Consider the following 22,979-nt stretch of genomic DNA (forward strand, 5'->3'; position numbering starts at 1 on the left):
GAAGTCCAAATATTTTTTCAGCGGTAGATGCAGAAAAAAATTATATTCAATTTGCAACCTGATGGAGGTCAGTATAGATGGACTAATAGAACAAGTCCCACACACTGCTAGAAGGCCAAATATTTTTTCAGAGCTAGATGCAGAAAAATATTATATTCAATTTGCAACATGATGGAGGTCAGTATAGATGGACTAATAGAACAAGTCCCACACACTGCTAGAAGGCCAAATATTTTCTCAGAGCTAGATGCAGAAAAATATTATATTCAATTTGCAACCTGATGGAGGTCAGTATAGATGGACTAATAGAACAAGTCCCACACACTGCTAGAAGGCCAAATATTTTTCAGAGCTAGATGCAGAAAAATATTATACTCAATTTGCAACCTGATGGAGGTCAGTATAGATAGACTAATAGAACAAGTCCCACACACAGCTAGAAGCCCAAATATTTTTTCAGAAGTAGATGCAGAAAAAAATTATATTCAGTTTGCAACCTGATTGAGGTCAGTATAGATTTACTAATAGAACAAGTCCCACACACAGCTAGAAGCCCAAATATTTATTCAGAGCTAGATGCAGAAAAAAATTATATTCAGTTTGCAACGTGATGGAGGTTAGTATAGATGGACTAATAGAACAAGTCCCACACACTCCTAGAAGGCCAAATATTTTTTCATAGCTAGTTGCAGAAAAATATTATATTCAATTTGCAACCTGATGGAGGTCAGTATAGATTGACTAATTGAACAAGTCCCACACACTGCTAGAAGGCCAAATATTTTTTCAGAGCTAGATGCAGAAAAAAATTATATTCAATTTGCAACCTGATGGACGTCAGTATAGATGGACTAATAGAACAAGTCCCACACACTGCTAGAAGCCCAAATATTTTTTCAGAGGTAGATGCAGAAAAAAATTATATTCAATTTGCAACCTGATGGAGGTCAGTATAGATGGACTAATAGAACAAGTCCCACAAACTGCTAGAAGGCCAAATATTTTTTCAGAGCTAGATGCAGAAAAAGATTACATTCAATTTGCAATCTGATGGAGGTCAGTATAGATGGACTAATAGAACAAGTCCCACACACAGCTAGAAGCCCAAATATTTTTTCAGAGGTAGATGCAGAAAAAAAATATATTCAGTTTGCAACCTGATGGAGGTCAGTATAGATGGCCTAATAGAACAAGTCCCACACACAGCTAGAAGCCCAAATATTTTTTCAGAGCTAGATGCAGAAAAAAATTATATTCAATTTGCAACCTGATGGAGGTCAGTATAGATGGACTAATAGAACAAGTCCCACACACTGCTAGAAGGCCAAATATATTCTCAGAGCTAGATGCAGAAAAATATTATATTCAATTTGCAACCTGATGGAGGTCAGTATAGATGGACTAAATGAACAAGTCCCACAAACTGCTAGAAGGCCAAATATTTTTTCAGAGCTAGATGCAGAAAAAGATTATATTCAATTTGCAATCTGATGGAGGTCAGTATAGATGGACTAATAGAACAAGTCCCACACACAGCTAGAAGCCCAAATATTTTTTCAGAGGTAGATGCAGAAAAAAATTATATTCAGTTTGCAACCTGATGGAGGTCAGTATAGATGGACTAATAGAACAAGTCCCACACACAGCTAGAAGCCCAAATATTTTTTCAGAGGTAGATTCAGAAAAAAATTATATTCAATTTGCAACCTGATGGAGGTCAGTATAGATGTACTAATAGAACAAGTCCCACACACAGCTAGAAGCCCAAATATTTTTTCAGAGGTAGATGCAGAAAAAAATTATATTCAATTTGCAACCTGATGGAGGTCAGTATAGATGGACTAATAGAACAAGTCCCACACACAGCTAGAAGCCCAAATATTTTTTCAGAGGTAGATGCAGAAAAATATTATATTCAATTTGCAACCTGATGGAGGTCAGTATAGATGGACTAATAGAACAAGTCCCACACACTGCTAGAAGGCCAAATAGTTTTCAGAGCTAGGTGCAGAAAAATATTATATTCAGTTTGCAACCTGATGGAGGTCAGTATAGATGGACTAATAGAACAAGTCCCACAAACTGCTAGAAGGCCAAATATTTTTTCAGAGCTAGATGCAGAAAAAGATTACATTCAATTTGCAATCTGATGGAGGTCAGTATAGATGGACTAATAGAACAAGTCCCACACACAGCTAGAAGCCCAAATATTTTTTCAGAGGTAGATGCAGAAAAAAATTATATTCAGTTTGCAACCTGATGGAGGTCAGTATAGATGGCCTAATAGAACAAGTCCCACACACAGCTAGAAGCCCAAATATTTTTTCAGAGCTAGATGCAGAAAAAAATTATATTCAATTTGCAACCTGATGGAGGTCAGTATAGATGGACTAATAGAACAAGTCCCACACACTGCTGGAAGGCCAAATATATTCTCAGAGCTAGATGCAGAAAAATATTATATTCAATTTGCAACCTGATGGAGGTCAGTATAGATGGACTAATAGAACAAGTCCCACAAACTGCTAGAAGGCCAAATATTTTTTCAGAGCTAGATGCAGAAAAAGATTACATTCAATTTGCAATCTGATGGAGGTCAGTATAGATGGACTAATAGAACAAATCCCACACACAGCTAGAAGCCCAAATATTTTTTCAGAGGTAGATGCAGAAAAAAATTATATTCAGTTTGCAACCTGATGGAGGTCAGTATAGATGGCCTAATAGAACAAGTCCCACACACAGCTAGAAGTCCAAATATTTTTTCAGAGGTAGATGCAGAAAAAAATTATATTCAATTTGCAACCTGATGGAGGTCAGTATAGATGGACTAATAGAACAAGTCCCACACACTGCTAGAAGGCCAAATATTTTTTCAGAGCTAGATGCAGAAAAATATTATATTCAATTTGCAACATGATGGAGGTCAGTATAGATGGACTAATAGAACAAGTCCCACACACAGCTAGAAGCCCAAATATTTTTTCAGAAGTAGATGCAGAAAAAAATTATATTCAGTTTGCAACCTGATGGAGGTCAGTATAGATTGACTAATAGAACAAGTCCCACACACAGCTAGAAGCCCAAATATTTATTCAGAGCTAGATGCAGAAAAAAATTATATTCAATTTGCAACGTGATGGAGGTTAGTATAGATGGACTAATAGAACAAGTCCCACACACTGCTAGAAGGCCAAATATTTTTTCATAGCTAGTTGCAGAAAAATATTATATTCAATTTGCAACCTGATGGAGGTCAGTATAGATGGACTAATTGAACAAGTCCCACACACTGCTAGAAGGCCAAATATTTTTTCAGAGGTAGATGCAGAAAAAAATTATATTCAATTTGCAACCTGATGGAGGTCAGTATAGATGGACTAATAGAACAAGTCCCACACACTGCTAGAAGGCCAAATATTTTTTCAGACCTAGATGCAGAAAAATATTATATTTAATTTGCAACGTGATGGAGGTCAGTATAGATGGGCTAATAGAACAAGTCCCACACACTGCTAGAAGGCCAAATATTTCTTCAGAGCTAGATGCAGAAAAATATTATATTCAATTTGCAACCTGATGGAGGTCAGTATAGATGGACTAATAGAACAAGTCCCACACACTGCTAGAAGGCCAAATATTTTTTCAGAGCTAGATGCAGAAAAATATTATATTCAATTTGCAACCTGATGGAGGTCAGTATAGATGGACTAATAGAACAAGTCCCACACACAGCTAGAAGTCCAAATATTTTTTCAGAGGTAGATGCAGAAAAAAATTATATTCAGTTTGCAACCTGATGGAGGTCAGTATAGATGGACTAATAGAACAAGTCCCACACACAGCTAGAAGCCCAAATATTTTTTCAGAGGTAGATGCAGAAAAAAATTATATTCAATTTGCAACGTGATGGAGGTCAGTATAGATGGACTAATAGAACAAGTCCCACACACTGCTAGAAGGCCATATATTTTTTCAGAGCTAGATGCAGAAAAATATTATATTCAATTTGCAACCTGGTGGAGATCAGTATAGATGGACTAATAGAACAAGTCCCACACACTGCTAGAAGGCCAAATATTTTTTCAGAGCTAGATGCAGAAAAAAATTATATTCAGTTTGCAACCTGATAGAGGTCAGTATAGATGGACTAATAGAACAAGTCCCACACACAGCTAGAAGCCCAAATATTTTTTCAGAGGTAGATGCAGAAAAAAATTACATTCAATTTGCAACCTGATGGAGGTCAGTATAGGTGGATTAATAGAACAAGTCCAACACACTGCTAGAAGGCCAAATATTTTTTCAGAGCTACATGCGTAAAAAAATTATATTCAATTTGCAACCTGATAGAGGTCAGTATAGATGGACTAATAGAACAAGTCCCACACACAGCTAGAAGCCCAAATATTTTTTCAGAGGTAGATGCAAAAAAAAATTATATTCAATTTGCAACCTGATGGAGGTCAGTATAGATGGCTTAATAGAACATGTCCCACACACTGCTAGAAGGCCAAATATTTTTTCTTAGCTAGATGCAGAAAAAAATTATATTCAATTTGCAACCTGATGGAGGTCAGTATAGATTGACTAATAGAACAAGTCCCACACACTGCTAGAAGGCCAAATATTTTTTCAGAGCTAGATGCAGAGAAAAATTATATTCAATTTGCAACCTGATGGAGTTCAGTATAGATGGACTAATAGAACAAGTCCCACACACTGCTAGATGCCCAAATATTTTTTCAGAGCTAGATGCAGAAAAATATTATATTCAATTTGCAACCTGATGGAGGTCAGTATAGATGGACTAATAGAACAAGTCCCACACATTGCTAGAAGGCCAAATATTTTTTCAGAGCTAGATGCAGAAAAATATTATATTCAATTTGCAACCTGATGGAGGTCAGTATAGATGGACTAATAGAGCAAGTCCCACACACTGCTAGAAGCCCAAATATTTTTTCAGAGGTAGATGCAGAAAAAAATTATGTTCAATTTGCAACCTGATGGAGGTCAGTATAGATGGACTAATAGAACAAGTCCCACACAGTGCTAGAAGGCCAAACATTTTTTCAGAGCTAGATGCAGAAAAATATTATATTCAATTTGCAACGTGATGGAGGTCAGTATAGATGGACTAATAGAACAAGTCCCACACACTGCTAGAAGGCCAAATATTTTTTCAGAGCTAGATGCAGAAAAATATTATTGACCTTATGGAGGTCAGTATAGATGGAATAATAGAATGATGCTATGCCCAAAAGGTTTTACTTCACTAGGTGCAGTAAAAAAATTGGTATTCTATACACAGGTGGTGTAGCTCTGCAATAGGCCAAGAAGGATTAGCTTTGCTAGATTTAGCCAAATGCTGTGAAAAAAACTTGCACAGCACTGGCACAGACCTGCCTGGCAAAAACTGATAGGAACTGATCTAACTTAGTCCTGAAAAGGACTGCAATTACAATTAGTCTTTACTCCCAACCTATCTATTTAAGAGCACAGACCTGCCTGATAAAAGTCGTAGGAAGTGCTGCAACCTAGTCCTTAAAAGGACTGCAATCACAACTATTCCCTACTCCCAAGCTATCTGTAGATTTGTGCTAAAATTGGCTGATTGCTTATAAAGCATAGGGATGCAGCAGCTGCACTGACACAAAGTTGCTAGATCATGCACTGCACATGATCTAGCAACTTGGCTAGCTCTGGTGAGCCGGATGTCGCCATAATGACATCAGGCCCCCATGGCGATGGATGAAGACCTGGGATATCGTAGTGGGGTCTCCGATCCAAGGGCAGAGGGGCTGTCTTTCCTCTGCCTGCACGCTGAATGCTGCGATCACAGTCCCGTTTGTCAGCTGTCAGAATCAGTTGACTCCCGTCGGCACCATGACGCATGACTCCATCCAGAGTGCCCTGAATGAAGCAGCACCTGCTAAACGCAGAATGACCCATCATAGACGGCAGCCCTGACACACGATGCAAACACGTTTCCTCCAGCGCTGCTCAAGGTGTACTGAGCGTCTGTGGAGAAAATCACTCTCGGCAGAAGACTTCATCCACTATAAGTTCATGCTCAAAATTTATAACTCTGCTCTCCATCTGGCTAAACAAGTCTACTTTACCACTCTCATCACATCTCTAGCCAACAATCCTAGACGACTCTTTGAAACCTTCCACTCTCTCCTGAGTCCTAAAGAACAGACCCCCATTACCAACCTAAGCTCTGACAATCTAGCGACTTATTTCCTACAAAAAATCAATCATATCCATCAAGACATTTTTGCACAATCCCTTCAGAGTCTGGATCCCCTTCCCTCCCGCACCTCAAGTTCACTTTCCATCTTCGAGCCGGTCACAGAAGAAGTGACCAGACTCCTCGCTTCTTCTCGCCCTACAACCTGTAACAGTGACCCTATTCCCTCACATCTTCTTCAGTTCCTTTCCCCAGCTGTCAATACCCACCTAACTAAAATATTTAACCTCTCTCTTTCTTCGGGTATCTTTCGCTCTTCATTCAAACATGCCATCATAACCCCTTTACTTAAAAAGCCATCCCTGGACCAGAACTGCACTGCTAACTGCAGACCAGTCTCTAATCTTCCCTTCATCTTTAAACTCCTGGAACACTTGATCCACTCCTGTCTAATTCGCTATCTCTCAGATAACTCTCTTCTTGACCCTTTACAATCTGGTTTCTGCTCCTCACACTCTACTGCAGCTCTCTTCTAATCGGTCTCCCTGTAAACAAACTCTCTCCTCTCCAATCCATTCTGGATGCAGCAGCCATGGTTGTATTTCTATCAGGCCGCTTTACTGATGTCTCTACCTTGTGCCAGTCATTGCACTGGTTGCCCATTCACCACAGAATACAATACAAACCCACAAAGCTCTCCACAGTTCTGCACCGCCATATATCTCATCACTCAATTCTGTCTATCACCCCTCCCATGCCCTCCGTTCTGCAAATGATCTAAGACTAACATCCTCCTTAATCTGAACCTCACACCTCCATCTCCAAGACTTCTCTCGTACAGCGCCAGTTTTCTGGAATGCACTGCCTCAAATGATCCGACTAATATCTAGCCTCCATGTCTTCAGATATGCTTTAAAAACACATCTGTTTAGACAAGCCTATCACCTCAACTCACCAACCTAACTCTCCCCTGTTCCCTCCTAAATGTTAATCTAAATCAGCTCCTGACTAGAGATGAGCGGTGTTCGACTTGAACTGTTCACCAATCTCAAATTCGAGCTGTTTTGGGCGGTGTTCGAGCCGTTCGGCGAACACGAACGATTTGAAAAAAATTCGACTGTTCGAGGTTATGTTCAATAACTGTTCGTGCACCAAAATCATAACTGGATTTTTTCTCAGTAATGATGAAAATTAATGTTAATACGCAGTTTGAGTGTACAGCGGGGCGGGGGGAGGGACAGGGGATGGATCTCTGCAGGAATAATGAAGATCTCCATTTTTTTTTCTCTTTCCCGCATTTACAGTGGGGAGGTGCAATCTGTCAGCCTATCAGCAGCGCACACACGGAGCGAAGTGCTTTTTTTCACACAAGCAAGGGCATGTGTCATTGGCAGTGTATGTCACATGTCCTTGCCCTATAAGACACAGCCATTTTCCCCGTCGCCACCATTTTCTCACTGCTGCAGCTGTGTGTTAGATGGCACCGCTGTTGCTGTGTGCGTTATACCTTGTTAATTTCAAGTCAATTTCCGCAAAATTAATGGACATGCTGCGGATTTTTGAGCGCAACATAAACGCTGCGGAAAAAAACGCATTGAAAGTGCGGCTTGTCATTGGGGACCATGGGGGGTGGATTACCAAGCGTTTTTGAAGCATTTATGCTGCGGAAATTCCGCAGCATAAACGCTTGAAAAACGCATCGTGGGCACACAGCCTTACTGGAGGATTGTTCACTTTTGTCCAAACCAGGAAGTTGTGCACGATCCCTCAGAGAGGGGAGGAGGTTCTTTAGTAGTGGAAGTTGTAGTGTGAGGAAAAAAGATGTATCATCATGGAGTGCCCTGTGCAAGGGAAAGAAGTGTGCTCTCTGCAAGGACAAGCTGCACAAGGCCGGGTTTCAGTCCTGAGAGCACAGAGACTTCCAGGGTTCATGCTAAACTAAAAGACTGCTCAGTCTTTATGACTGGAAGAAAAGTGCTTTTTTCTAGGGGCGGGGCTCATCGGTGTATAGAATCAGGAATACTACTACAAGGGAAAGTAGGTGATTTCCACAGGATTCATGCTGCCTGCTCGCTGGAAGGGATCACGGATCCAGTAATTGTTTACCTTGGACCCCTGGAGATCTAAGGAATCGTCTACCAGAGGTATACTTAGCAGCAGGAAGGCTACACAACCTCACAGCAGAGAATCTGAACCCTCACCATGCAGGTCTGACCAAAACCCTGTATGTGAACTGTATAGAAGCTTCTGGAACTGTTTGCAGAACTAAAGTAAAAGGTAAAAACTGGTTATTTCCCTGTCTAAAGCTAATTATTTTCTGCTGCACCATTCCTGCTCCAACTCCCCTGGGAGCCAGTCCCGGTTTTGAAGGGTTAATCATCTGGCACTGCTCATCACCACCAACTCCCAGGGATCTTTATCAGTGCCCGGCCAAAACAGGCGAACATCCCAACTGGCATCACAATCCCTTTTTATTAGTCACCCCCACAATTGATAAAGACTAGCACTCGCCCCCAGTCAGACCATACCAGCACTCGGGCCACCGTGCACCAGTACCGTGACTGCAGCGGCCCAGCCAGGGCGGCACACATGTCTCCAGAAGTATGAGCTGGGCACAACATACTGGTCACTACAACATACTGTTCACTACAATGTACTGGTCACTACAACGTACTGGTCACTACAATGGCAGTTTGCAATTTTCACTCAGCAACATCCACTGCTGCTTGTTTCTGGAAAAGACCCAAGGAGTCAAAATCATCACTACACCTGTAGATAAATTCCCAAAAAGATACAATTTCAAAAATTGGGTCACTTGAGGGGTGATTGTTCTATTTTATCACTTAGGGACTCTGTATATGGAGTCCACAAACTAGCAAATAGCACTCCTTCCCTCCCGAGTCTCGCCATGTGGCTAAGCAGTACTGTACAGCCACATATGGGGTATTTCTACATTCAGCAGAAATTGTGGGACAAATTTTAGTGCCATTTGTACCCATTTCCCAGTGTGAAAATGTAAAATCTGGGGCTAAAACAAAATTTTGGTGGTAAAAATGTAATTATTATTTTTTTCTCTGCCCAATGGTATAAAATTCTGTGACCCACCTGTGGTGTCAATGTAATCACTGCCTACATGGATTCATTGAGAGGTTTATTTTGTAAAATGTGGTTTCTTGTGGGGGGTCTGCTGTTCTGGCACCTCAGGAGCTCTACCAATGTGACATGGCAACCTCAAACCAGTCCAGCAAAATCTGAACTCCAATATGGTGCTTCTTCCCTTCTGAGCTTTGCACTGTGCCTAAAAAGTAGTTTTCGACGATATATGGGGTATCGGTGTACACAGGAAAAATTGCACAACAAATTTTGAGGTCCATTTTCTCATGATATCCTTGTGAAAATGAAAAAAATTGGGACTTTTTGTGGGTAAAAAATATATATTTTTCATTTTAACAGATTACGTTGTAAAATTCTGTGAAGCACCTGTGGGTTCAAGGTGCTCATCACACATCTAAATAAATTCCTTGCGGGGTCTAGTTTCTAAATGGGGTCACTTGTGGGAGCTTTCCATTGTTTAAGCACACCAGGGGCTCTCCAAACGCGACATGGCGTCCGCTATTTATTCCAGCCAATTTTGCATTTAAAAAGTCAAATGGCCCTCCTTCCCTTCCAAGTCCTGTTGTGCATCCAAACAGTAGTTTTCCTTCACATACTGGGTATCTCCGTACTCTGGAGAAATTGCACAGCAAATTTTATGGTGCAATTTCTCCTCTTACCCTTGTGAAAATGCAAAATTTGAGGATAAAAACATATTTGTGGGAAAAATATGATTTTTCTATTTTCATGGCTATAAGTTATAAACTTCTGTGAAACACCTGGGGGTTCAAGTGGCTCACCACACATTTAGATAAGTGCACTGAGGGGTATAGTTTCCAAAATTGTGTAATATGTAGGGATTTTCCAAATTTTGCATTCAAAAAGTCAAATGGCGCTTCTTCCCGTCCGAGCCCTGCCGTGCACCCAAACAGTGGGGTATCGGTGTGCTCAGTACAAATTGCACAACAAATTTTGGGGTCTATTTTTTCTTGTTACCCTTGTGAAAATTGAAAAATTTAGGTCTAAAATGAAATTTTTGTGAAAAAAAGTCAAATGTTAATTTTTTCCTTCCACATTCCATTAATTCCTGTGAAGCACCTGAAGGGTTAATAAACTTCTTGAATGTTCTTTTGAGAAAATTGAGGGGTTCAGTTTTTATTATGGTGTCACTTTTGGGTATTTTCTGTCATATAGGCCAACTCGAAGTGACTTCAAATGTGATGTGGTCCCTAAAAAAATGTTTTTTTAAATTTTGTTGGAAAAATGAGGTCTAAGGGGTAACTTTTCTCCTTGTGGAGAGTAACATACCGGCTCTGGCACGTTAAGGTAAGAAGGCATATTCGCCGTGCAATGCTCTTCTGGGAAATGTAATATTCAAATTGCCTCTTCAAGTCCTCTTTTTCTCTGAAGAGGCAATTTGCACATTGGAAAAATGAGAAATCGCTGGTCAACTTTTAATCCTTCTAACTTCCTAAGAAAAAAATTATGTTTCCAAAATTGCGCTGATGTAAAGTAAACATGTGAGAAATGTTATTTGTTAACTATTTATAAACTATCTCATTTAAGGGCATAAAAATTGAAAGTTTGAAAATTGCAAAAATTTTCAAAATTTTTGCCAAATTTCCGTTTTTTTTAGAAATGAATGCAGGTTATATTGAAGAAATTTTACCACTATCATAATGTATAGTGTGTCACAAGAAAACAACCTCGGAATCAGTGGGATCCGTTGAAGCGTTCCAGAGTTATTAACTCATAAAGTGACAGTCATGAAGGTGAAAACAGGCTCGGGGTTGAAGGGGTTAATAAAGATGATGGAAAAATTTTTAAAAAAAATACATTTAACACAAAAGCCTGATTTAAACAATAGACCATTTTCCATTGACACATTCCCTTTAATTATAGATTAGGCTGGTTCTAAAAACTGTAACCCACCTACCAGAGCTGTCCTGAATAGCTTTCCTATGTATTGATGTGGGTATGTTTTATTTTTATGATCGTTCTAAATGTGTTTTTGTTATTTGTAAGGGTGGAGGGCACCGCCAAAAAATATATCAACTGGTGTTCAACATGTCACATACAAAGACATGAGGATCAGCAACAAAACAAGAAAAATAAGTATGTATAGACGTGGATCACCAAAAATATGTTAAATACTTTTATTAAAACAAAATACTAGACAAACACACCAAAGCTAAAAACAATTAAAAACGCACAACGCTTTAGACATGATCACAAGCCACAACATAATATTGTATTGGCAACTTCTGCAAAAAAAAAAGTTAGCAATAAATATAGCTTATACAACCCGATGTAATCCAGCCTGGCACATCTTATCAATATTCACACTCAAATAATACTCACACTGAGGAAATTGTTAATGTTGTGGACAAATTCACCAAAATAGCTGCATGAGCATGTAAAAAAGAGAGGATAAAGATGTATCCAGCGTAGATGGCTGTAGCACCAGTGCAGTCAAAGAAATTTCACATAGTGGTAAATAGTAGCCATTGATGACAGTGTATGAATAAATAAATACACACAAGAGGTAAGAAAAAGATCCCCAACCCCACGCTTATCGACACTACCCCGGTGGCTTCATCAGAGGAAAAAATGATATGGAAGTAAGTCTAGTCAAGGGTTATATAGAGAAGTAATTAATTACCTTGATCGGTAGCGGCTGTGAGAAGCTTTCACCGGCTCGGCCGCCACGATACCTGCGCTTGCGCAGAAGATCACAGATCCGGGTTACAGGCTAGTGCTCTGGAAGTTGAGCATAGTTTGCTCCTAGTCTATCGGGTGGAAAGAGGGAGGCTCCTACGCAAAGAGCACTATTATGTGTGCATGCGCTCTACATGAAGCGTCCCGGTCATCTTCATGGAGACCGGGAACCACGGTCAGATTGCACTATTACTACACAAAGCGTCCCGATCACATACAGTACAGACCAAAAGTTTGGACACACCTTCTCATTTAAAGATTTTTCTGTATTTTCATGACTTTGAAAATTGTACATTCACACTGAAGGCATCAAAACTATGAATTAACACATGTGGAATTATATCCTTAGCAAAAAAGTGTGAAACAACTGAAAATATGTCTTATATTCTAGGTTCTTCAAAGTAGCCACCTTTTGCTTTGATGACTGCTTTGCACACTCTTGGCATTCTCTTGATGAGCTTCAAGAGGTAGTCACGGGAAATGGTTTTCACTTCACAGGTGTGCCCTGTCAGGTTTAATAAGTGGGATTTCTTGCCTTATAAATGGGGTTGGGAACCATCAGTTGTGTTGTGCAGAAGTCAAGTGGATACACAGCTGATGGTCCTACTGAATAGACTGTTAGCTGCTTTTTTCTTGCCATAATACAAATTCTAAGTAAAGAAAAACGAGTGGCCATCATTACTTTAAGAAATGAAGGTCAGTCAGTGCGAAAAATTGGGCAATCTTTGAAAGTGTCCCCAAGTGCAGTTGCAAAAACCATCAAGTGCTACAAAGAAACTGGCTCACATGAGGACCGCCCCAGGAAAGGAAGACCAAGAGTCACCTCTGCTTCTGAGGATAAGTTTATCCGAGTCACCAGCCTCAGAAATCGCAGGTTAACAGCAGCTCAGATTAGAGACCAGGACAATACCACACAGAGTTCTAGCAGCAGACACATCTCTTCAACAACTGTTAAGAGGAGACTTTGTGCAGCAGGCCTTCATGGTAAAATAGCTGCTAGGAAACCACTGCTAAGGACAGGCAACAAGCAGAAGAGACTTGTTTGAGCTAAAGAACACAAGGAATGGACATCAGACCAGTGGAAATCTGTGCTTTGGTCTGATGAGTCCAAATTTGAGATCTTTGGTTCCAACCACCGTGTCTTTGTGCGACGCAGAAAAGGTGAACGGAGGGACTCTACATGCCTGGTTCCCACCGTGAAGCATGGAGGAGGAGGTGTGATGGTGTGGGGGTGCTTTGCTGGTGACACTGTTGGGGATTTATTCAAAATTGAAGGCATACTGAACCAGCATGGCTACCACAGCATCTTGCAGCGGCATGCTATTCCATCCGGTTTACGTTTAGTTGGACCATCATTTATTTTTCACAGGACAATGACCCCAAACACACCTCCAGGCTGTGTAAGGACTATTTGACCAAGAGGGAGAGTGATGGGGTGCTAAGCCAGATGACCGGGCCTCCACAGTCACCAGACCTGAACCCAATCGAGATGGTTTGGGGTGAGCTGGACCGCAGAGTGAAGGCAAAAGGGCCAACAAGTGCTAAGCATCTCTGGGAACTCCTTCAAGATTGTTGGAAGACCATTTCCGGTGACTACCTCTTGAAGCTCATCAAGAGAATGCCAAGAGTGTGCAAAGCAGTCATCAAAGCAAAAGGTGGCTACTTTGAAGAACCTAGAATATAAGACATATTTTCAGTTGTTTCACACTTTTTTGTTAAGTATATAATTCCAGATGTGTTAATTCATAGTTTTGATGCCTTCAGTGTCAATGTACAATTTTCATAGTCATGAAAATACAGAAAAATCTTTAAATGAGAAGGTGTGTCCAAACTTTTGGTCTGTACTGTACATGGAGATCTGGGCACCACAAGAAAAGATGGGCACACACGCTAATCATCTGATTTTGGTCAAGAACAAAGAAAAAAGGCCAAGTAGTACATCATAATCTAAAAGAAAAGCAGGCCCTAGATTGTATATCCACCATAATAGGCAGGGCCATATATGCCAATTAATCTAATAAGACTAATATAACAAGGCTCAGCTCTTTAATTTACCTACATGTAGCAAATTCTATTACAGAAAGATACCTGTTGCAAGGGGAGTCTGTAACCCCTTGATTGCATCAAAATCCCTATGATTGAATTCAAGAGGGTATGGATGCCAACATGGTCATATTCCATAAGTGGTTGAAATGTAACCAAACTAAAGCAAACAAAAGGATGTTTCTTCTCATCGTTACATGCAAGTGCATATATAAGTGGGGCGCAAGAAGACCTATAGTAGTCTCAAAGGGATGGTATATCCACATAATTGGTATGCAAGTCACACATGGGCCAAGCTCAGCGAGACCTGCAACCATCAAAGAATACCGTAAGGCTATGTGCCCACGATGCACAAATGCTCCGAATTTTTTCCTGAGCGTTTCTGCATCTCCCTGGCAGAAAAAATGCATGTGGATTGTATATGCGTTTTTCCTGCCAGGGACAAGCGGAAGTGAAGCGTTCTTCACATGCATTTCCGCATGCAGGTTGTCAAGCGCTTTCCAAGCGATTTTAGCATCACTTGGAAAGTGATTGACAACTTGGTCACACTATATAAATCCATGCAACCGGCATGGATTTATATAGTGTGACCGTAAGAATGGTAAAAAATAAAAAATAAATATTATACTTACCTTCTGATGGCCCCCGGTGTCTTTATCCGATGCGTCTTGGCTTGCCGACAGCTCGCGGTACACTAAAGGACATGCCGATGTCAGCGGTCGCATGACCCGTCACATGACTAAATGACGTCATGGCAGGTCCTTGAGTCCATCGCGAGCTGCCAGCAAGCCAGGACGCATCGGATAAAGACACCGGGGGCCATCAGAAGGTAAGTATAATGTATATTTTTTATTTTATTATTCTTTTTTTTTACAGGTACTATGGTACCCGGGTCCGGAGGAGAGTCTCCTCTTCTCCAAACCCGGGTACCATCCGCACATTGAAACGCATGGAATCCGCATGTACAGATGCAGTAATGCAGATTCCATGCGTTCCAATGCAAGTCAATGGGGCCAAAACGCTGCGCTTCCTCAAAATAATTGGTAGTGCTGTGGATTTTTCCGCAATGATAATCCGCAGCGGAAATTTCCACAGCATGTGCACAGCACATGAGGATTATCATTGGGGAACATGGCAGAACTTCTGCAAAGTGTTTTTTAAGCGTTTCTGCAGCGGAATTGCTGCTGCAGAAATGCTTAAAAAATGCATAGTGGGCACACAGCCTAAAAAAAGTGTCCCCCTTATTAACAGCACATAAAATGCACACAAAGGGGAGATAAAAAAACACTATCCGAAGGACCCCTGGTAATAATGGGGCACCAAAAAGGGTACTACAAAATTCAACCAAAAATTGCAATACCCATATCAGACGAACACATGTACGGCCGTACCATCCATCCAATCATCCAAGCAACTCGCCCAAAATACCTTAAAACGCAATTATTCTTTATTTCAACTACATATCAGTAATTTTGTAAATCCTAAGGAGGGAAGCCTGGCTTGTAGATAATAGGTCATTCTTACATGGTTAAGGTGGAATGCCAAGGAGGAGGACATATTTTACCAGGCATGTACTGTGCCCATAGAATACAAGAATACAAATGCAAGTTCTACCCCTGGCTAACATAGCCGGAGGTATAAGGCATAATCTTGCCTAGATGTATGGGAAGCGCAATAAGCGATAAAGAGAAGGAAATAGGAAAAAATAAAGGAACCAACCCCTCAGACAGGACCTCCCATAGGGCTAGAGGGAGCAAAATACAGAAAAAGCACAGCATAAGCAGTAAATGTCCTAAGGGTCAATTCACAACCAGGACTCCATATAAGATTATATTATCTGGATTTGTAGAACCCCATGAATAGGAGTTCCTCATTAAGTCCATGTGGAGCTAAGCCTCTCAACCTGAAAATCCATTTTGACTCCCATCGTAATAGTTCCGGCACAATGTCCATGTTACGGATATTCGTGCGGACAGACTCCAACCCCACGAGGCGTATTCCATTGGGCCTGCCTTTATGTAAATTTAGGAAGTGTGCAGCAACTGAGGTAAGTGTTTTGCCCTTTTCCTGGTCTCTCTTAGCAGTGTTGATAGAAGAGAGATGTTGTTGAAACCGGCATCTCAATTCCTGTGTGGTCTGTCCCACGTAGACCTTTGGGCATCCACAAATAATCACGTAAATAAGATTCCATGTCTTACAGTTACAATACTCCCGGAGACTAATCTGTTCAGAGAGGGTGGAAAGAAAGATATTATTATCCACCAAAATGAAGGGACATAATATACACTCACCACATGGGTAAGTACCCCTCAATCTAATGCCTCTATCCAGGGCTCGTGTAGGGCCGTTTAAAATGACTGAACACCAAATGATCCTTAAGGTTGCGAGCCCTCCTAGCGATGACCCTTGGTTTTTTGGAAATTATATTCTGCAATCTGGGTTCCCCCAAAAGAATCCCCCAGTTTTTAGCATCCTGCCACTGGTTGTGATATGTGGTTATAAAATTAACTGTCCCTGGGAGTTTCCGATATTTGGGTTTAAATGTCTCCTTCCGATCAATGTCCCTGGAAAACTGGTATGCCCCTGATATTATCTTGTGGTCTTGTGGGGGTATCCTCTGGCTGAGAATCTTTGTGTAAGATCCCTCGCCTGTGTCTTAAAATCCTGCTGTGAATTACAGTTCCTTTTGAGCCACAGGAACTGTTCCTTAGGGATACCTTTTCTCATGTGTACCGGGTGGAAACTAGAGAAGTGTAACAAGCTATTTGTTGCTCTAGGCTTCAGAAAAAGGGTGGTGGTGAGTGATGATCCGGCCAGGGTAATCTTGTGGTCCAGAAACTCTATGAAGGAATATGTGTAATGTGATGTTAGAATAATGTTCCAAGGGTTGTCATTCAGTTTGTTAATGAAAAGTTGACAATCACCCAAGGAACCAGACCACAGCAGAAGGGTATCGTCGATAAAACGATACCATCCAATTGCATACCGTTGAAATTCGTCCATCTGCCGTACTCTGGTCTCCTCCCACCATCCCAAAAAGAGGTTGGCACATGCCGGGGCACATCTTGCCCTCATCGCGGTGCCAGACACTTGTCGATAGTAGGCTTGGTCGAACACGAAGTAGTTGTTTTGTAGTACCATCCCTAATAGGTCCAGGAGAAACGAGTCATGTATTCATTGAGAGGCTTATTTTGTAAAATGGGGTCTCAAGTGGGGGGTCTGCTGTTCTAGCACCTCAGGAGCTCTACCAATGTGACATGGCACCCTCAAACCAGACCAGCAAAATCTGAACTCCAACATGGTGCTTCTTCCCATCTGAGCTTTGCACTGTACCTAAAAAGTAGTCTTCAACCACATATGGGGTATCAGTGTACACAGGAAAAATTGCACAACAAATTTTGAGGTCCATTTTCTCCTGATATCCTTGTGAAAATGAAAAAATTTGGAACTTAACAACATTTTTGTGGGTAAAAATATATATTTTTCATTTTTGCAGATTACATTGTAAAATTCTGTGAAGCACCTGTGGGTTCAAGGTGCTCGCCACACATCTAAATAAATTCATTGAGGGGTCTAGTTTCTAAAATGGGGTCACTTGTGGGGGTTTTCCATTGTTTAGGCACATCAGGGGCTCTCCAAACGCGACATGGTGTCCGCTATTTATTCCAGCAAATTTTTCATTCAAAAAGTCAAATGGCCCTCCTTCCCTTCCAAGTCCTGCTGTGCATCCAAACAGTAGTTTTCCTTCACATACTGGGTATCGGCATACTCTGGAGAAATTGAACAACAAATTTTATGGTGCAATTTCTCCTCTTACCCTTGCGAAAATGCAAAATATGAGGATAAAAAACATTTTTGTGGGAAAAATATGATTTTTTTATTTTCACGTTGTAAACTTCTGTGAAACACCTGGGGTTTCAAGGTGCTCACCACACATCTAGATAAGTGCACTGAGGGGTATAGTTTCCAAAATTGTGTACTTTGTAGGGATTTTCCAAATTTTGCATTCAAAAAGTCAAATGGCGCTCCTTCCCTTCCGAGCCCTGCGCCCAAACAGTCGTTTTCCCCAACATATGGGGTATCGGTGTGGTCAGTACAAATTGCACAACAAATTTTGGGGTCTATTTTCTCTTGTTACCCTTGTGAAAATTGAAAAATTTAGGTCTAAAATGAAATTTTTGTGAAAAAGTCAAATGTTCATTTTTTCCTTCCACATTCCATTAATTCCTGTGAAGCACCTGAAGGTTTAATAAACTTCTTGAATGTTCTTTTGAGCACCTTGAGGGGTTCGGTTTTTAGTATGGTGTCACTTTTTGGTATTTTCTGTCATATAGGCCCCTCAAAGTGACTTCAAACGTGATGTGGTCCCTAAAAAAAAATTTTTTGTAAATTTTGTTGGAAAAATGAGAAATCGCTGGTCAACTTTTAATCCTTCTAACTTCCAACCAAAAAAATTATGTTTCCAAAATTGTGCTGATGTAAAGCAGACATGTGAGAAATGTTATCTATTAACTATTTATTAACTATGTTATTTAAGGGCATAAAAATTGAAAGTTTGAAAATTGCAAAAATTTTCAAAATTTTTGCCAAATTTCTGTTTTTTTTCACAAATAAATGCAAGTCATATTGAAGAAATTTTACCACTATCATAAAGTATAGTATGTCACAAGAAAACAACCTCGGAATTAATGGGATCCGTTGAAGAGTTCCAGAGTTATTAACTCATAAAGTGACAGTCATGAAGGTGAAAACAGGCTCGGGGTTGAAGGGGTTAATAAAGATGATGACAAAAAAAATGTGAAAAAATACATTTAACGCAAAAGTCTGATTTAAACAATAGGCCATTTTCTCATGACACATTCCCTTTAATTATAGATTGGGCTGGTTCTAAAATCTGTATCCCGCCTACCAGAGCTGTCCTGAATAGCTTTCCTATGCATTGATGTGGGTATGTTTTATTTTCATGATAGTTCTAAATGTGTTTTTCTTTTGTAAGGTAAAGGCTGTATTTTCAAGAAGACCCCTCCCGAGGGAAGAAAGAATGTTGTGAGTTCAGAGAAGTCCAAAATGATCTGATGTCAGGAATACGGTGAAGAGTTAATAAGTCCGGCAGGATGGATTAGCCCCTAAAGTACGGGAACAGGAACATTTTCGGTCTTCAAGAATCACAAAAGGAGGAAATTGTGGGAGATCAGGATCCATGTTGTCTTCTCAGTCCCCATTTTATTCTTTAAATCTATCACATAGCACTTTTACACAGAACCCCCAACCCCACCCACCCCTTACACATCCCAAGTCCCTGAGAAATTGGATAGAACCAGATACTTAGACACAACTATCTCTAAATCCCATAAAACAGTTGCTTGTTTCTTGGCATAAAGCCGCTTTCTGCCAGGGGTGTATACGAACCCCACCTTCATTTCATTAAAATAGACTCTTTTGCTGGACACTACGTGTGTGCACGTACTGTATTGATTCTCTGAGCTCGTTTATCACAACACCTTTAATCTGGCCTTGTACATCAACTCTGGTGGGCCCGTTGCGTCCATAGTATGCTACTATTGCTTCATCCTGATTACATTTCTCATTATCTGAATGTTAAGAAAACTTTCACAAGCTGTTTATAACGGTTTATAGCATAATATGCTCTTCAATTTCAGGAGCAAAAATAATTTGACAGAACTGATGAAGAACAGGAGCATGTTGGGAGAATGGTCCTATGTGATGTGGACATTTATGTAGAAATACATAAAAGAAGGGAATGAATAAGCTGAAGATTTGTCTATTTCATGCTGAAGCTTTACTCATATGATAGACAGGCTATATATTGTATATTAACAACATAAAAAGTTCAGCCATGGATTGCCAAGCATATAAATAAAAATGGTGAGCGATGAAAGGGGTGGAGTGAAATACTATGCAATTGAAAATACTTTGTGCCATTTCCCAGCCACTATAATTTATTCCTGCCATGTAATGGAATACAAAATTATTTGTTGTTTAGCTGTAGGACATGTTTCACTGGGATGGCAAATAAATAAGTGAAATAAAAAACATGATGCCATAGCCGGGTAAGGTGACTTCAGTAGAAAAGCACTTATGCGTGACAGTAAGATGAACTAGTATAAAGAGAATAGTATTTGTGGCGCACAGGGGAATAAGCAAAGGAAACTGAGTTCACAGGTGAAAGTCATAGATTAAAAAAATAATGTTTTGCTTTCATGTGAAGTATTAACATAGAGATCAAAATGTATGATGTGGTTTACAAGCATGACTTCTTTATATGACTGAAATCTACTTCTGTACAAATTCGACTACATTTAGCTGTTTTCATATAAGTAACTTTAGACACAATACAAACAGTGAATGTTTTTAATATTAGCAGAAGTAAATAATCAGCACTAATGTGAAATACATAGAAACTTTCTAATATGTACCAATTCTAGCTTTATCTATAAACAGACTTGAGCCCATGTCATGTCGCCGAAAAGTCCTTCACACCTCTTGTTTTCTTCTTCTCCTGTCACATGCATCATCTTCGTCCAGCTTCACCCTACACAGTGCTTTCAGGGCCAAGTCTGCTTCAGATGTCACGGCATCACAACATGCATCCCCTATGGCAATGACTAGGCCTTGGGCAATACACATCATAACGTCATGATGTAACATAGTGATGTCAGGATGAAGCAGGCTGAAGAGGGATGTGCACGACAGGGGAAATGAAAAGGCACATAGGACTGTTTGGCAATGGGACAGATGAATGTTGAATTGAGTATTTTTTTTTTAAATATTTTTTTACATCCTATGTTTGTTATGCTTTTGGATCTGGTAAACCCTAGAGCAGTGACGGCGAGCCTTTTAGAGACCAAGTGCCCAAACGGCAACCCAAAACCCACTTATTTATCACAAAGTCCCAACACAGCATTTTAACCTGGGACTGGTGCGGACATCACAGGAGGCATTGGGTCTGGTGCAGATATCACAGGAGGCATTGGGGTTGGTGCAGACATCACAGGAGACATTGGGGCTGGTGCAGACATTGCAGGAGACAGTGGGGCTGGTGCGGGTATTGAAGGCGACAGTGGTACTGGTGCGGGTATTGCAGGAGACAGTGGCGCTGGTGTGGACATTGCAGGAGACAGTGGCGCTGGTTTGGACATTGTAGAAGACAGTGGGGCTGATGTGGACATCGCAAGAGACAGTGGGCTGGTGCAGGTATGGCAGGAGACAGTGGGGCTGGTGCAGACATCGCAGGAGACAGTGGGGCTGGTGCAGACATCGCAAGAGACAGTGGAGCTGGTGCAGATGTCGCTAGAGACAGTGGGGCTGGTGCGGGTATGGCAGGAGGCAGTGGGGCTGGTGCAGACATCGCAGGAAACAGTGGGGCTGGTGAGGACATTGTAGGAGACAGTGGGGCTGGTGTGGACATCGCAGGAGACAGTGGGGCTGGTGCGGACCTCACAGGAAACATTGGGGCTGGTGCGAAAATCAAATGAAACATTGGGGCAGGTGTGGACATCACAGGAAACATTGTGGCTGGTGTGGGCATCGCAGGACACATTGGGGCTGGTGCGGACATCATAGGAGGCATTGGGGTTTGTGCAGACATCACAGGAGACAGTGGAACAGGTGCGGACATTGCAGGAGACAGGGGGGCTGGTGCGGACCACACAGGAGACAGTGGGGCTGGTGCAGATATCACAGGAGATAGTGAGGCTGGTGCGGACATTGCAGGAGACAGTGGGGCTAGTGCTTACATCGCAGTAGACATTGGGGCTGGTGCAGACATCACAGGAAACATTGGGGCTGGTGCGGACATTATAGGAGACAGTGGGGCTGGTGTGGACATCACAGGAGACAGTGGGGCTGATGCGAACATCACAGGAAACATTGGAGCTTGTGCGGACATTACAGGAAACATTGGGGCTGGTGCGGACATTGCAGGAGGCAGTGGGGCTAGTGCGGACATCGCAGAAGACATTGGGGCTGGTGCGGACATCACAGGAAACATTGAGGCTGGTGCGGACATTATAGGAGACAATGGGGCTAATGCGGACATCACAGGAAACATTGGGGCTGATGCGGACATCACAGGAAACATTGGGGCTGGTGTCGACATCACAGGAAACATTGGGGCTGGTGCGGACATCACAGGAAACATTGGGGCTGGTGTGGACATCACAGGAAACATTGGGGCTGGTGTGGACATTATAGGAGACAATGGGGCTGATGCGGACATCATAGGAAACATTGGGGCTGGTGCGGACATCACAAGAAAATTGGGGCAGGTGGGGACATCACAGGAAACATTGGGGTTGGTGTCGACATCACAGGAAACATTGGGGCTGGTGCGGACATCACAGGAAACATTGGGGCAGGTGCGGACATCACAGGAAACATTGGGGCTGGTGCGGACATTATAGGAGACAATGGAGCTGATGCAGACATCACAGGAAACATTGGGGCTGGTGTGACATCACAAGAAGCATTGGGGCAGGTGCGGACATCACAGGAAACATTGGGGCTGGTGTCAACATCACAGGAAACATTTGGGCTGGTGCGGACATCACAGGAAAAATTGGGGCTGGTGCGGACATCACAGGAAACATTGGGGCTGGTGCGGACATTATAGGAGACAGTGGGGCTTGTGCAGACATCACAGCAGACATGCAAAATAATCCCCCCACCCAGACACACACACACACAAACACACACTGCCCCTCTGCAAAATATACACACAGACAGACACACGCACACACACACACACACTGCCCTCTGAATAAAGCAACCCCTCATCCCCACACACTGCCTCTAGCAAAACTGTCAAAACTGTGCCCCCTTTCTCACAATTGTCCCCCCCCCTTCATCCTCAATGATACATTTAATGTTAGGCTCCTCCTGGAGCTCTTACCAGTGCCCGCACTGTCTC

This window comes from Phyllobates terribilis, unplaced genomic scaffold (genome assembly GCF_046119375.1).
Source record: "Phyllobates terribilis strain yellow unplaced genomic scaffold, ASM4611937v1 Scaffold_4__5_contigs__length_816908805, whole genome shotgun sequence".
NCBI classification, from domain to species: domain Eukaryota; kingdom Metazoa; phylum Chordata; class Amphibia; order Anura; family Dendrobatidae; genus Phyllobates; species Phyllobates terribilis.